The sequence below is a fragment of the Nicotiana sylvestris genome, chromosome 6, assembly GCF_000393655.2.
Source record: "Nicotiana sylvestris chromosome 6, ASM39365v2, whole genome shotgun sequence".
NCBI lineage: Eukaryota > Viridiplantae > Streptophyta > Magnoliopsida > Solanales > Solanaceae > Nicotiana > Nicotiana sylvestris.
This window is the reverse complement of record NC_091062.1, coordinates 41,274,778-41,290,970: the sequence shown is the minus strand read 5'-3', so window position 1 is coordinate 41,290,970 and position 16,193 is coordinate 41,274,778. Positions and strand designations below refer to the sequence as shown.

General features: G+C 32.3%; 1 long non-coding RNA gene across 1 annotated transcript in view; it reads right to left on the bottom strand.

Annotated features, from left to right (window-relative positions):
• Window positions 1-1,435: 1,435 nt before the first annotated feature.
• LOC138870141 (uncharacterized) overlaps window positions 1,436-16,193 on the bottom strand; it is a 295,068-nt gene continuing 280,310 nt past the window's right edge. The window contains exon 3 of the long non-coding RNA XR_011400376.1: window positions 1,436-1,495. This is a non-coding gene — a long non-coding RNA (uncharacterized lncRNA). The remainder of the gene's footprint in view (window positions 1,496-16,193) is intronic.

Sequence of the window (16,193 nt, the reverse complement as noted above, 5' to 3'; positions counted from 1 at the left end):
CAGCTGATGACTCTTGAATTATGTGGTAAGGTGGCCTAATTAAGCAAGGACGAGTCATTCATGTGGGGCCCACTCAATAAAATAAAAATTTCATCTTTCTAATTCATTAAAGAGATATGGAATAAAAGATTCAACAATGATTTTATATGAAGTCTTCGACAAGCTAATGGATGGAGTTCTTAACTTTGAGAGATCTTCTAATCTCATTAAAGTATGAAGCCTTCTTAATGAGATATTTGTTTGGTTATGCTACATTTTGTGATGCTAATCTTAACGGATTTTTCCCTACTCCGGTCTTGTCATCAAGTGTTTTGTCGTGATTTTCATATGTTAGAAGGATTGTCAATAGAATCGGCTCTGGTATGTTAAGGCTATCCCTTATTTCCTTTTTGTCACGACTCAAACTGATGGGCCGTGACGGGCACCCGGTACCTTACTCAATCGAGTACCAACATAACATATCTTTTCATGTCATACTATCATAGATTACTAAGCCGGAAGGCTGCCGTGAGATAAGTAGAATACATCATGTGATACCAACTTATACATAAGACATACGGGCCTATAAGGCCAAAATAACTACTCGTACACTGAACATAGGTCTTACGTACATGACATCTTTCTACAAGCCTCTAAGAATTCATTATTTTCGTAAAGGTCGAGACAGAGTCCCGCCATACCAAACAATACGCATCTAAATAATGCTAACCAAACAAGCAATTCCGAAGCAAATGGAGCGCACCAACATCTTCCTCTAAGTTGATAGCCTACTTGGAGGGCTCTCGACATGTCTATCGGGACCTGCGGGTATGAAACGCAGCATCCCTAGGCAAAAGGGACGTTAGTAAAAATAATATACCGAGTATATAAGGAATGAAAATCAGTAAATAATAGACATGAGAGAAACACGGAGTAAAAGACTCGACATATACGTTTGCATAGCTTTGTGAATCATTTTAATTTTATAATAGCATGCATATGCGTATAAATGTCATACCATGCGTGGGTATATATGTTCATAACATCATCAATGTCACGACCCAAACCGATGGGCCGCGACGGGCACCAAGTACCTTACTTAACCGAGTACCAAACATAACATATCTTTTTTATTGCACTTTCATTGGCAAAGGGGCCAAACGGTCTATCATGGGCTAACCAGAATAAACATAGAGGAATACTCAATATAGGACGACCCAACGTGAAATAAAAACTTATACATGTGATATATGGGCTTATAAGGCCAACATGATCATTTGTAAACTTAAAACATAGGCCGGCAAGGTCATACAAGCATTCGTATACATGACATCTGTCTACAAGCCACTAAGAGTAAACACTTAACATAAAGGTCGGGACAGGGCCCCGCCATACCAAACAATACGCATCTAAATGATACTGGCCAAACAAGCTACTCCGCAGTAAATGGAGTGCATCAACATCTTCCGCTTAGCTGATAGCCTACTTGGAGGACTCTCGACCTGTCTATCGGGACCTGTGGGCATGAAACACAGCATCCCCAAGCAAAAGGGATGTCATTATGAATAATGTACCGAGTATGTAAGGCACAAAAATAAGTACATAAAAGACATGGAAGAAATATAGAGTAAATGACTCAACCTGTAAGTCTAGATAACTCTGTAAAATCATGAAATACTTATAGTGTCATGCATATGTATATGAATGTCATGTTGTGCATAGGTACATGTGTTCATAACATTATCAAGCCTCTGAGGGCATCCCATCATATCATCTCGGCCACTGTGGGCAAAATCATCAACGTATATCAACTAATCAGGTGGTAGTGCGTATATAATGTCGTAACCTTTTTCCTTATCCCACACATATATACGCGTATAGAACGCTATTTGGTCATGGGTCAATGTCCATGTAAATGCAATGCATGAGAAGTAGGTCAATAAAATCTCTCGGAATGTCATAAGACCATTATGCCTTTGAAAAATATCATAATGTAAACTTTTTCAACTTACGTATTTTTTTGAGACCCATGAACAGATGATAGAACAATAAGATATATGGGAATTCAAGAACATAGGCACCCCTAATACTTCTTTGAATAGAGTCATTTATGGAAGTTGTGCATTTGCTCATTTCATTTGTATCGTATGGATCATGCCAAAAGGAAAGAAGGGATAGCCTTAACATACCTGAGTCGATTCTCTTGAGAAAGATTACACTGTACTTCCTTAGAATTGCAAAATCTTACGTTAATTTTAATTGTTGAAGGTCTTGGGCGTTGCTTACATGACTTTTGTTTGTAACACACAATATTTACGTTTGAATCGTCATCAGATGCATATGAGAATGTGTTTGTGATTTAAGTTGCTTATCAATCCATGTCTCTTAAGTTTAGAGATATGTTTTATACATGGATTGTGCAGCCACCACATAATCCTTAATGATTTTGTTCCTGCCACCTATCTTACAATAACTTAAGAGTCAAAAGGTTTAGGGGCTGCCACGTTTTGGGCCTTTTAGGCCTTATCCTAATCATAATTATTTACTAATTTATCTTATTAATCTCTCACTATCTATTAATTAACTAATTACCAACATAATTAAGAATTATCTCAAATTACTTAAAATACTTAAAATACTACTCACTTTTAATACACCTTACTATCTTGGACATGTGGTACCTTGTATGGTACTAGTCCATAAATACCGGGTATTTTAGCTCAGGCCGTATTTTATCTCAAAATGTCAAACTTCGGCGAAATTCATTTTCTTTGATTTGCTTACCCTCTCACCTTCACGAATTTACTCATTACTTGTTTAAATTAGCATAATTCTTATATAATCTCATTCCCGAACTTACGTCGATTAACATACGACGAAACTTTAAAGTACAAAAATGTGGGATGTAATATCTCATTTCCGAGCTTTCATCAATTTACTTATGGCGTAATTTTACGTATGAAAACATGGGGTGTAACATCATTCCCCCCTCCCCTTTGCAACATTCGTCCTCGAATGTTGACTGATGCACTTATTGTTCCCTTAACCCGTAGCTCTTGTGAATACTTTAATACTCTTCTTTCCATTTATGAAAATGTTCTTTGAATAATTCCAAAGGCCAGGGCATTCCCCACTTTAGGCTTCTTTCTCAGACTACGACTGATGGTCGGAATCCTTCCAATCTTATAACTGTTGCTAACTTCTATCATGCAGCCTGTACGACTCTGACCTTGGAGGTGCACCTATGCGACTCTTCTCTCCTTTTTCCTCCAGCTTTTAGCCCATCTCTAGGCCTCACTTTGTAAACATATACAGAGGTTGACAAGATTTCCCTCTGGGCATCTATAGGTATACTGAAGTTCTTTGCTCGGTACTTTGTCGAACTTATGAATATTGCTATATCTTATTTCATAGGACCGATTATCTATCCGCATGACTTTACTGCATCTAAGTAGATCATAATATACCATAACTGTTACCTCAATTTATCGTTACTGAGGCATTCTACCAAACTCTAGGTTACTATATGTATAAATCTATGTCCTTTAGTGCTTCCTCATTACTGTTCATCTTAAGAATGACGGCCTAATCTCACCTCATACGGGCCGAATGAAGCCCTAATCAAGCAACTCCAGTCACTGCTCCTTCAACTCAGGTGGAGCCATACAATATGGAGGAATAGAGATGGGCTGAGCGCCTGGTAACAAATCAATACCAAAGTCAATATCCCTATTGGGCGACATGCCTGGAAGATCTGCTAGAAATATATCTAGATAATCCCTCACTAGCAGAACTAACTCCACGGTAGGAGTATCAACACTGACATATCTCACATAAGCTAGATACGCATCACACCCCTTCTCAATCATTCGCTGAGCCTTTAGAAATGAAATAACTCTACTAGGAGTGTAATCTAAGGCACCTCTCCACTCTAACCGTTGTAATCCTGGCATAGCCAGCATCGCGGTCTTGGCGTGGCAATCAAGAATAGCATAATAGGGCAACAACCAGTCCATGCCCAAAATAATATCAAAGTATACCATACTGAGCAATAATAAATTGGCTTTGGTCTCAAAACCACTAAGAACAACCAAACACAATCAATACACACGGTCAACAACAATAGAATATCCCACAGGCATAGACACACAGACAGGAGAACTGAAAGAATCACGGGATACACCAAAATAAGATGACACATGGGAATAAGTGGAGCCTGGATCAAATAAGACTGATGCATCTCTATGACAGACCAGAACAATACCTGTAATAATAAAGTAAGATGCAACTACCTCTGTCTGAGAAGGAAGAGCAAAATATCTTGCCTGGCCTCCCTCTAGGGTGACCTCTACTTGCCCGACCTCCACCTCGAGCTGGCTGAGTAGGTGGAGTGGTAGCTGGTGCTGTAACCATAGCCTGAGGACCCGGTGGAGAACGCGGTGCTTGAGTAGTCTGTGGAGGTGAACCCCTCCCAAGTCTATGGGAATCCCTCACCATATGGCGAGTGTTACCACACTCAAACAAGCTCTCGGAGAACGTGGTTGTTGTGGTTGGCTCGGGCCAGATTGGCTAGACTGACCACTAAAAGCCCCCCGTGCAGGAGGTGCGCTAGACACTGGTGGTGCATAATAGGGAACCTGGGGCCTAGGAGTCGCCGGAATACCATTGGCGAATGGAAGTGCTGAATGAACACGGCGATTCACATAGCCCCTACCATGGCGAGCTGTAGTTGGGGCACGAGTACCACTATATGCGCCAGACACTAGAAACCTCATGGCCTCTAGGGTTTCTAAGAGGGAAAGGTGTTTTAATGGAGAGGGAATGGTTTATTGGGCCAGACTTGGGGCAGATTGGGCAATTGACTTGGATTTAGCATTTGGGCCACCTCTTTAGCCCAATTCCATTAAATAGGAGGGCAGCCAATTTTCCCTTTTCTCTTCTTTATTAGCCTTTTGCAAATTTAGCCACTTTAAACTCTAATTTAGTTTAATCTAATTTGTATGGCCAAATTATTTATCTATTTTGCCTAATTAATTAACTAACCTAAGAATGCATTTTTTTTGATTTTTTAGTTATCTAAATGATGCATTTAGCAATGCAATTAATTCCTAAATACAAATTAAACCTAAGATGACATGAAATTAAAATGTGACAATTTTTATGGTTTTCTTATGATTTTATAATATTAAACATGCATGAAATGCAACTAAATAAAGGAAAACTCCTAAAATCCATGTTTATTATTTTTGGTCTATTTTTAGGAGTTATTTCCATGTAGGGCAAAAATTAGGTGCTCACAATAACAGAGGTATGTACAATTGGCCACACCCATCTCATTTATGCCCTATGGGGCTAACAAAAGTAGTATAAGAGAAGGACGAATATAAGGATCCGGCTGGGGTTAGAGTGACCCAAAATGGTAGATGAATTGTTTGCATTAGTTGAGATTTCCGAAGGATATTGCAAATATGCTAATAGATCCACCCAGATGGTGCACTCTAAACTAGTACAGCTAGATATGAGTACTACAAAGATAGGCATTGGAAGCCTTAAAGGGATAAATATTACCTTAGTATGACTCCCGTCCCTAGTAGAGCGAGAATATTAGGCAACCCGAAGAGCCAGGGGATGGAGCAAGGGAAGCTAAAAGCAAAAGAATGTCTTGTTGGAGTTTTTAGAATAAAGTGATATGCATAAATGTTAGCAGGGAAATAAGGAGAGAGTTAATGAAGCATTATGAGTAAGATGTGATACATGGATGACAATGGTAGATCAAAAAAATGACAGCATTACAGAATCTATAGTCAAGGGAAGGAAAATATAAGAGGTGATAGGCATTGAGACAACAAAAGAGTATAGGCCATAAAGTCATATCCTCATTTCAATAAATAAGTTCGTGACTCCAACGCGACTACCAGAAGGACCCCTAGAGTAATAGGTCAGTATGGGGTGGTGAACAAGATAAACTAAACATGAATTAGGGACTGAGTGATTTGATAATAGTCGGCATCATGAGAATTTTAGATATTGCATTCCGGTGATAGTAGAATGGACGACAAAAGAATAACCTTTAAAGGTCATTTAGGAATACGCTTTCGTAAAGCAAGAAAGGTGAGCAAAGTTAATCTTAAGGGATGGTATGTGCTAGTTACACTAAGTGTCACCCTCACGAGTAAGGAATTTTGTTATCCTTGGTATAGAAGAATTACTGCGAGGCGAGTAAGGGTCATCGATGATGTGAAAAGACTCCTAAGAGGAAGAGGTAAAACATCTATAGGTAGCTCGTCGTAGCACTAAATCTTAGTACTCCCCTAAGGGGGGATATGGGGTGATGTGGCATTAAGTCCGAATTAAGTGGTTCTAGTAAGTATAGTATGGTAAAGGAAGAATGTGATACAAATGAGAGAGGGATGATATTGCACTTATTCAAATCCTACAGATATTCTACGATTCCAAGACATTATGCAAACCCGACGTCAAGGAGAGGAAGTAAGGGTTCCTTCCCGGGATGTTATTGATAAATAAAGAGCCAGCTCAAGATGTAAATTAAGACAAAAGAAATAACCCAAGAAAGATAACGTGGAGTAATGATATGAGAATGGGCCAACGAGTAATTAGTAGTTGATTCTGGAGTAATTCCACAACTAAAAATAAACATTTATATTAAGAAGCAAATCATGAAAAATAACACTGACATTAATAGTACAAACCCGCAAAACAGTGAAACAATCAAAATAACTAAGAAATCGCAAAAAATTAGGAAGAAACTAAAGAAACTATATATAGAATATGAATACTTAAGTATCACAAAAATAAACAAAGCTAGGCTGTCCAAATTAATCGATATAATATCTAAAACAGAATATAAATATATTTGTTATCTAAAGGATAAAAGATGAATAAAGAAGAATTCGCATTAGAAGAGAAAACATATGAGAATCCAGAAGGATTAAAAATAACAATAATATTTTCTAACTTAGGAAGAAGATATAAAAAAATAGGAAATAACCTAAACTTAATGTTAGAAAAAGAAACTGTAAAACTAGAGGATAGTTTAACCGCCATGGTTAGAATAACAAAAGAAAACGAAGAAATAGATAGAAAACGAGAGATTAAAGAAATACAACAGCAAGCTAAAGAAAAAATACAACAGATAGAGGAAGTAAAAAACACTAAAATAACAGAATTAGAAAAAGAATTAGAGATGCTAAAACAGATGTATGCAAATAAACTAAAAGAAAAGGAAAAACGTAAAGAAGAAGAAGAAGAACTAAAACTAACAAATGAGATAGAAAGATTCAAATTACAGTTAGAAGAAGTACAGGAGAGTCCATCAAAAATAAGTATAAACGAAATAAATGACCAAAGTGATAAAGACACAGAACTAGGAGAAAACTATTCAGAAACAAGTGAAACATACACAGAACTTATAGAAAAAACAGAAAAGATAAAAATAAACCCAGAAATAAATACAGGAGATATGAACGAAGATAAACCAAGCATATCAGGAATAAAAAATCCAAAACAATTAAACCCAACCTATTACAGAGTAAGTTATGATGCATATGACAGAAACAAAACATTATGGGATAAAAGGTTAAATAAGAAATGGGCACCAAGACAGATAACTGAACAATATAATTTTTTAGATCTAGATTGTGTAGCAGATATAAATAAAACAATACAATTATGGATAGGATATATCTCAAAACAACTAATAGATAATAAAATAACAATAACGGAAACACCAGGATATATAGAAAGAACATTAATAGGAACTGTAAAATTATGGTTACAAAATTTATCAAGTGAAAGCTTAGACACATTAAGGAGTAATAAAAAACTTGACGGTACAACTACAACAACAGTTACAGATATATTAAATAAATATGAAATAGCAATAAGAAATGAATTTAGTAGTATGACAACAGAAGTAGAAGAACAAAATAAAGAAAAAATTACAAATAGAAATTTAATGACAAAATTAGCAATATGTAATATGTGTTATATAGATGAATATACTTGTGCATTTAGAGACTATTATTATAAAGGAACATATAGTCCAGATGAAAGTAAAGAGATAAGAAAATTATATTTTACAAAATTACCAGAACCCTTTAGCTCAAAAATAATAAAAAGTTGGAACGAAGCAGGACTAGCAGATACATTAGGAGTAAGGATAAAATTTCTACAAAACTGGTTTATAGAATTATGTGAAAAATATAAAGAAAACATGAAAATGGAAAAAATATTAGTAAAAAATTTGGCATGTTGCAAAAGTAGAATAGCACCCCAATTTGGCTGCACAGATAAATATTACAAAAAAGAAGGAAAGAAAAAGAAATTTAAATCAAAATATTCAAAGTATAAATATAGGAAACCAAGAAGAAGATATTATGTAAAAAATTATAAACATAAAAAACCATATAGGAAAAAGAAAAAACTAACAGAATGTACTTGCTATAATTGTGGAAAGCTAGGACACTTAGCCAAAGATTGTAAATTACCAAAAAACCCAAAGAAGAAACAAATTACCGAAATATTGATAGATAATGATAAATATACACAAGTAGAATATGTAGATTATGAATTAAGCAGTGAAGACAGCATATATGAGATATCAGAAAACGAGTTCTCTGAAAATGAAATAAACAAGGACATAGAAGAGTCAGATGAAGAAAATTATGACTGAAAAAGATATACAAATTATACAACAAGAAGAACACCAAGATGAACAATCTTCAGAACAAAAAATAATATTTGACGCTAATATATTTGAACAAATAAAAGGAAAAGAATTGGATCTAAGTATAGACAAAATATTAGAAGTACCAACAATAAAGAATTGGTTTAAAAGACAAAAAGAAGAATACTATGTAGTAAGCCAAAGAGAACATATAATAGATTGTAAATACATCAAAGGTAAAGCACAAATACCAATTTTAAATAAAAGACTACTAAATAAAGAAATACAAGATATAAAAGCAAAAAATCCAATAAAATATGTACACTTAGGAGGAACGGAGATCCTAATAAAAGCATGTTTTAGGGAAGGAATAGATACCCCTATAGAAATATACTTGGCAGATGATAGGATTGTACAACCTATAGAAAAGAGTATAATAAGTGCTGTAAGAGGTAACTTAATATACCAAAAATTTAAATTTATAGTAAGTGCTAACTATTCAGTAGCAGTAGATGATAAAAATATAGATAAATCATTAGTATTATACTGGAAAATGTCTGGAATAGAATTAGCACCAGGAAGTAAAATATTCACAGCAAGATGTAAAAATCTATATGTCTTAACAACAAAACATAAGATAACAGCTAAAAATAAAATAAATAAAATAAAAATAGAAAATCCATTCGAAAGAATAGTATCAGTTATAGACAACAATGATTACAGTTATACAGAAATAGACATGGATGAAGATTTAGAAATAGTAAAAGAAAGATTAAGCACATCAAAACGAATAAATAATGAAATGCCAGAAACATCATCAAGAAGTACATCAAGAAGTACATCAAAAAGAATAAATTATACCACTCCACAAAAATTAATAGAACAAAAAATAGAAGAAATAAACCCACATCATTATTATATAACAGGAATAATGGACCAAAGAAAATATTTAATACTAATAAATACAGGGCAGGAAGAGAATTATGTTATAAGAGAACTAATACCAGAACAAGAGATAGTAACAATAGAACAACAAAATTCAGAACTACCAAAAGCGTTAAGAAAAAACGAAGAAACAACTGAAAAAGAATTAATTATTGGAGGAATACCAATATTAATAAATTTTAAAATATATCAAGGAGATAAAAATATTACACTAGGGATAAAATGGTTAGAAAAAGTCAAACCATATAAATTAGAAGATAGGCAATTAACAATAAGTTATGAAAATAAGAAAATAATAATAAAAAGAACTTTGATATAATGCCAAAGATATACATACTTTCCAAAATAATAGTAGAAGGATATTATAATAGATATTATACACCTATGGTGGATACAGGAGCAGAAGCTAATATGTGTAGACATAATTGTTTACCAGAAAGTAAATGGGAAAAGCTAAAAACCCCCATAGTAGTAACAGGATTTAATAATGAAGGAAGTATGATAACATATAAAGCAAGAAATATAAAAATACAAATATGGGATAAAATATTAACCATAGAAGAAATATATAGTTACGAATTCACAAATAAAGATATATTATTAGGAATGCCATTTTTAGATAAATTATACCCACATATTATAACAAAAACACATTGGTGGTTTACTACCCCGTGTAAACAAAAATTAGGAGCAAAAAGAGTAAATAATAAAGTAAGAAAAACAACACCCTGGATTAAAGGAAGTGAAAAGATTACCCAAAAATTAGAAAATGTAATACAAAGTAACCATAATATAGAGATAATCATTTTCTCAATAAATAAGATAAAACCACTACAAGATAAACTAGAATTACTATATAATGATAATCCACTCCAAGGATGGGAAAAACATCAAACAAAAATAAAGATTGAACTAATAGATGAAAATAGCATAATAACACAAAAACCTTTAAAATACAATTTTAATGATTTAACAGAATTTAAAATGCATATAAAAGAATTATTAGATAATAACTACATACAAGAAAGTAATAGTAAACATACTAGCCCAGCATTTATAGTAAATAAGCATAGTGAACAAAAAAGAGGAAAAAGCCGTATGGTTATAGATTATAGAAACTTAAATGCAAAAACAAAAACATATAATTATCCGATACCAAATAAAATACTAAAAATTAGACAAATACAAGGATATAACTATTTTAGTAAATTTGACTGTAAATCAGGATTTTACCATTTAAAACTAGAAGATGAATCTAAAAAGTTAACAGCATTCACAGTACCACAAGGATTTTACGAATGGAACGTATTACCTTTTGGATATAAAAATGCACCAGGTAGGTATCAACATTTTATGGATAATTACTTCAACCAATTAGAAAATTGTATAATATATATAGATGATATATTGCTATATTCTAGAACAGAGAACGAACATATAAAACTACTAGAAAAATTCATACACATTGTAGAAATATCAGGAATAAGTTTAAGTAAAAAGAAAGCAGAAGTAATGAAAAATCAAATAGAATTTTTAGGTATACAAATAGATAAAAACGGAATAAAAATGCAAACCCATGTAGTACAAAAAATAATTAACTTGAATGAAACACTTGATACAAAAAAGAAGTTACAATCATTTTTAGGATTGGTTAACCAAGTAAGAGAATATATTCCTAAATTAGCAGAAAACTTAAAACCATTACAGAAAAAATTAAAAAAGGACATAGAATATCATTTTGACGAAAAAGATAAAATACATATACAGAAGATAAAAAATATGTGTAAAAAATTACCAAAACTATATTTTCCAGATGAAAAGAAACAATTTACATATATTGTAGAAACTGATTCTAGTGATCACAGCTACGGAGGAGTTCTAAAATATAAATATGATAATGAAAAAATTGAACACCATTGTAGATATTATTCCGGATCATACACGGAACCACAATTAAAATGGGAAATAAATAGGAAAGAACTATTTGGATTATATAAATGTTTGTTAGCATTTGAGCCATATATTGTTTATAACAAATTTATAGTAAGAACAGATAATACACAAGTAAAATGGTGGATAACTCGGAAAGTACAGGATTCAGTAACTACAAAGGAAATAAGGAGACTTGTATTAAATATACAAAATTTTACATTTACAATTGAAGTAATACGGACTGACAAGAATGTTATTGCAGACTACCTATCAAGACAAAGGTACCCAAACAGATGAAAGCCAAGAATCAAAAGACATATTTACAATCCTTACTACTCTATCCTTACAGATGGAGAGTATGGGAAAAAGATTACAACAGCTAGAAAGTCAGCAGCATGACTATAAAAATGCGGAGCTAAGTCAATCGGAAGACTCTAAACTTCCAGAGGTAGAAGGAGACGTTGGGAAACTCCAAAAAACCCATAACACAGTTGCTTTATATACAGCTGCAGGTACAAGCAAACAAGTTAGCAAAAAGCCACATATCAATGTAAACCTAAATACCGTATTTGATAAGCCATTTACATCAAAAAAGCCAAGAGAAGCAATAGTTATAGCCCCACAAACTTCAACCTATGCTAATAGCCTACACCACAACAAAAAGGTATATAACCATATTACTCAAACATATATTGAGAATATATATAAAATCCAGACATTTCTGAACCTAAACCCTAGATCAACAACTACTACAGATCCAACACAAGATTATGTAACCCAAAAACTACAGGGATATAATAGGCTTATAGCCCAGCCAAAAACAAAAGCAAACCTAGTAAAAACATGTTACAACTACGGACTACTTAGCACAGTATATACCCATGACGGAGAAGAAATAATTGGAATACCAGAGCTATACAAAGCATTTGTCACCTTCAAGAGAATTACAAAAGGCAACCTATTCTTCATCAAATTCTATACAGCACCAGCGGAAATACTATATGATGAAATAAAACCCATAATACAGGTGATAAAAATAGGACTAACACGAGATATGATAATACCGGAAGAGATAGAGAAACAACCGGAGATACAGAAAATGGAGATACCAAGTTTCTATGCTAATAAAAGAATAATTGGTATAGCAACTATTATTCAAGAACTAGCTAACAATTATCTACAAGGAAATGCTATCTGGAGCTACTATTCCAGAGACCAATTGATGATATATGCCAACTCGAAGGAACTACGACAAGGAGATATGGATGAAGTCCAGAAATGGATTTTATCATTATTAAAGCCAGAAATGCAACCAACTACCAGAGCATTGAAAAAAGAATTTATTTCAAACGAGTTATTAACAAGATACTGCAAACTAGTAGGACACAAATATCCAGACCACATATGTTCAAAGTGCAACGGAGATGATAACTATGTACCAGAAGTCCAACTAGAATGAAGGTATCAACAAGAAGACAAAAGAAGAAGACAGCTACTGGAAACATATAATGTAAAGTAAATAGTACTAGTCGCATTCATGAACAGTAAAGGTCGTTCATGAATAGTAAGAGTCATAAAGTAAATAGTATATGTCATAATCATGAACAGTAAAGGTCGTTCATGAATAGTAAGAGTCATAAAGTAAATAGTATATGTCATAATCATGAACAGTAAAGGTCGTTCATGAATAGTAGGAGTCATTTGTAAACAGTAAGAGTCGTTTTAATTTTCTTTATATAGAATGTAAATCTGAGGAAGGAGGACATCCTCAGACATCCTCACCTTCTCTCTCTTATCTTCTCTCAATAAAATATCTAATTATATACAAACTTCTGAAAGCTATGGAGCATTCAAACGAGTTACAAAACCAGGTAAGTTTATTTATAATCATGTTTAACTAAACTCTTATATTCCTTATAATCTCTTGAATATCATAATTGTTTATCATGTTATAGTACTGTTATAAAGAACATCTTGAGAAAGTTTGCCTGTCTAATAATGCTGAGAGTAGTTAAGCCCAGACTATGCCATCCTAAAGTGGAAACCAGTAGGCAAGGAAGCCGTTTAGGGGAGTACACAGAGTTGAGGCGCTGTTAGGGTAAATGATTGAAGCATGAAAAACATGGTAGTGACCAGAAAAGATTGTTCAGTATAACTTATTAAAATATGATAAACTCTATGATAAACAAAGAGGTTAGAGGGAATATGTTTAGTAAACACATGATAAGGATAAATAATAAATCTAAATGAACAACCACACGTATTTATTAGAAGAAAATATTGACTACAAAATACTTATGTTATATATCTTTAAGAGACTTAATAACGATGTTAAAAGAAAAATTTACGATATTTTAGTTACTTTTGAAATAATATATGTAATGGAACAAGCATTTACAGAACTAATTGTATCACATGAAATAGATATATTAGATCTATATGAACTAGATTTATATTCAGACTAATGATCACATATCAAGTTAATAAAATCTTTTTATAAATGAAACATAACACTTTTCATTATATAAGATTCTATAATACCCAGAAATGGAAACTTCTTAAAAACCTCAGTAACATAAATAGAAAAATAGATTGTGTTAAATACAATATTAAAACCTGCAAAGATATTATTAGATATAATAAATTACGTAATAAAGCTTTATTAACTATAGAAAATGAAATTGAATTTTATGAAGATAAACTTGAAAGTTATCAACACAGAAAAGAAATAACACTGAGAAATATAGAAACCATGGATATATGTATCAACAGGTATACATCTCAGTATTAATATGAACAAATCAAAAATTGATAGTTACAAATATTTTAAGTACTGGTTAGAAATTCTAAAACATATAAATATGTCAAAAATAATATTAGAAAAAAATATAGAAGAATATCAAAAAACTAAAGATATTAAATACTTAGAATACACACTTGAAAATATAAAAGAAATTTCAAGGTTAATTTCGCTAGCTACAGATAATCATGAAAAAGCATTTAATTCCACAACTACATAAAAAAGATCCTATGAAAAATAAGATGAACTCAAACAACCCCCCCCCCCAAATTGGAAGGAGGACATCCTCAGACATCCTCACCTTCTCTCTCTTATCTTCTCTCAATAAAATATCTAATTATATACAAACTTCTGAAAGCTATGGAGCATTCAAACGAGTTACAAAACCAGGTAAGTTTATTTATAATCATGTTTAACTAAACTCTTATATTCCTTATAATCTCTTGAATATCATAATTGTTTATCATGTTATAGTACTGTTATAAAGAACATCTTGAGAAAGTTTGCCTGTCTAATAATGCTGAGAGTAGTTAAGCCCAGACTATGCCATCCTAAAGTGGAAACCAGTAGGCAAGGAAGCCGTTTAGGGGAGTACACAGAGTTGAGGCGCTGTTAGGGTAAATGATTGAAGCATGAAAAACATGGTAGTGACCAGAAAAGATTGTTCAGTATAACTTATTAAAATATGATAAACTCTATGATAAACAAAGAGGTTAGAGGGAATATGTTTAGTAAACACATGATAAGGATAAATAATAAATCTAAATGAACAACCACACGTATTTATTAGAAGAAAATATTGACTACAAAATACTTATGTTATATATCTTTAAGAGACTTAATAACGATGTTAAAAGAAAAATTTACGATATTTTAGTTACTTTTGAAATAATATATGTAATGGAACAAGCATTTACAGAACTAATTGTATCACATGAAATAGATATATTAGATCTATATGAACTAGATTTATATTCAGACTAATGATCACATATCAAGTTAATAAAATCTTTTTATAAATGAAACATAACACTTTTCATTATATAAGATTCTATAATACCCAGAAATGGAAACTTCTTAAAAACCTCAGTAACATAAATAGAAAAATAGATTGTGTTAAATACAATATTAAAACCTGCAAAGATATTATTAGATATAATAAATTACGTAATAAAGCTTTATTAACTATAGAAAATGAAATTGAATTTTATGAAGATAAACTTGAAAGTTATCAACACAGAAAAGAAATAACACTGAGAAATATAGAAACCATGGATATATGTATCAACAGGTATACATCTCAGTATTAATATGAACAAATCAAAAATTGATAGTTACAAATATTTTAAGTACTGGTTAGAAATTCTAAAACATATAAATATGTCAAAAATAATATTAGAAAAAAATATAGAAGAATATCAAAAAACTAAAGATATTAAATACTTAGAATACACACTTGAAAATATAAAAGAAATTTCAAGGTTAATTTCGCTAGCTACAGATAATCATGAAAAAGCATTTAATTCCACAACTACATAAAAAAGATCCTATGAAAAATAAGATGAACTCAAACAACCCCCCCCCCCAAATTGGAAGGAGGACATCCTCAGACATCCTCACCTTCTCTCTCTTATCTTCTCTCAATAAAATATCTAATTATATACAAACTTCTGAAAGCTATGGAGCATTCAAACGAGTTACAAAACCAGGTAAGTTTATTTATAATCATGTTTAACTAAACTCTTATATTCCTTATAATCTCTTGAATATCATAATTGTTTATCATGTTATAGTACTGTTATAAAGAACATCTTGAGAAAGTTTGCCTGTCTAATAATGCTGAGAGTAGTT